Source organism: Elephantulus edwardii, unplaced genomic scaffold, assembly GCF_000299155.1.
Source record: "Elephantulus edwardii isolate Elephantulus edwardi_28Jun2011 unplaced genomic scaffold, EleEdw1.0 scaffold00038, whole genome shotgun sequence".
Classification (NCBI taxonomy): domain Eukaryota; kingdom Metazoa; phylum Chordata; class Mammalia; order Macroscelidea; family Macroscelididae; genus Elephantulus; species Elephantulus edwardii.
In genome coordinates, this window is record NW_006399788.1 from 1,834,426 (window position 1) to 1,836,036 (window position 1,611).

The following is a 1,611-nucleotide window of genomic DNA, read 5'->3' on the forward strand; positions in this document are numbered from 1 at the left end:
ATTCTTTCCATGTTTTTTGTCTTTTTGTAGTGGGGTCATCAGTCTTTTTCTTGTTGAGACCCACAACAATGTCAGTCTAGAGACTAAGTTGTCAGTCTGACATCGTTGCTCCCCAGTTTCTGTAAACATTGGTTATAAAACTCTTGTCTGAGATGGTATTACAAAATATTTGTTCCCAGTCTGTAGGTTTTCTTTTCATCCTGTTGGAAAAAATTTTTGATGTGCACAGAGATTTAATCTTTAGAAGGTCCCATGCATCAATTTTATCTTCTTTAGATTGTTATATTTTCTGGTTATATTTGGCAGTCTCTTTCTACCTTGGACTGGTGCTTCTAAGCTTGATCCCAGTTTGTCTCTTATGAACATTATGGTTTTGGGCTTTACTCCAAGGTCTCTGATCCACCTAAAGTTGATTTTTGCATTATGGTGTGAGATGTGCTTTCTGCAGGTGGAAATCCAGTTTTACCAGCACCATTTGTTGAAGAGGTTATCATTTGATAGCTTTAATTTCCTTGTCGAATATCAATTGACAATACATAGCTGGGCCTATTTCTGGGTTCTCAATTCTGTTCCATTGGTTTATGTACCTGCCATTGTCCCAGTATCATGCTGTTTTGGTTACCACTGCTGTGGAGTAGGTTTTGAGGTCAGGGAGCGCTATGGCCTCCCACCTCATTTTTTTTCTCAGAAGTGTTTTGCTTACTCAGGTTCTCTTGTTTCTCCAAATAAATTTGATAATTTTTCTTTCAGTCTCCTTGGAAAATGAATTTGGTATCTGGATTGGGATTGCATTGAACATGTAGATTGCTTTTGGTAGGATTGTCATTTTCACAATATTGAGTTTTTCTATCCATGAACAGAGTGTATTTTTGCATTTCTTTAGGTCTTTTATTGTGTCTTGCAGAAATGCTCTGTAGATTTGTTTGTATAGGTCTTTTATATCTCTAGTAAGTTTCACTCCTAAGTATCTCAATTTTTGGTTGGCTATTGTAAATGGTGTTGCTTTCTTGATTTCCCTCTTTGAGTTCTCTTTGTTACTGTAGAGGAATCCTATTGATTCTTGGATATTGATCTTATATTCTGCCACTCCACTAAACTGGCCTATGAACTCTAACATTGGGGTTTTCTGTGTACGCTATCATATCATCTACATATAGCGACAGTTTTGCCATCTCTTTGCCAATATGAATGCATTTTATTTCCATGAAGTGCATCTTAGTCTTTAAGCTGACCTTGTTAATCTTCAATACTTTAGAGAGATCCGTGCCAGCAGAGTTTCCTACTGCAAGACATCTTTTGATTTCTTGACTGCTAGTACTGATGGTTTTGATTGTGGATACAAGAAAGATGAAAGGATTGACAACTTCAATCTTTTCTCCATTTATCATGATGTTGCTTCTCCATTTATCATGATGTTGCTTATTGGCCCAAAAGTCAGGTTCTTTGTTTTCTTGATATTGAAATGCAATCTGTATCAAAGGCTGTAGTCTTTGATCTTATGAAAAAGCGCTTTAAGTTCTCCTCACTTTCAACAAGTAAAGCTGTGTAATCTGCATTGTTGATCTGTCATCCTCCAATTATGATACCACATTCTTATTCACAAAGTTCAGC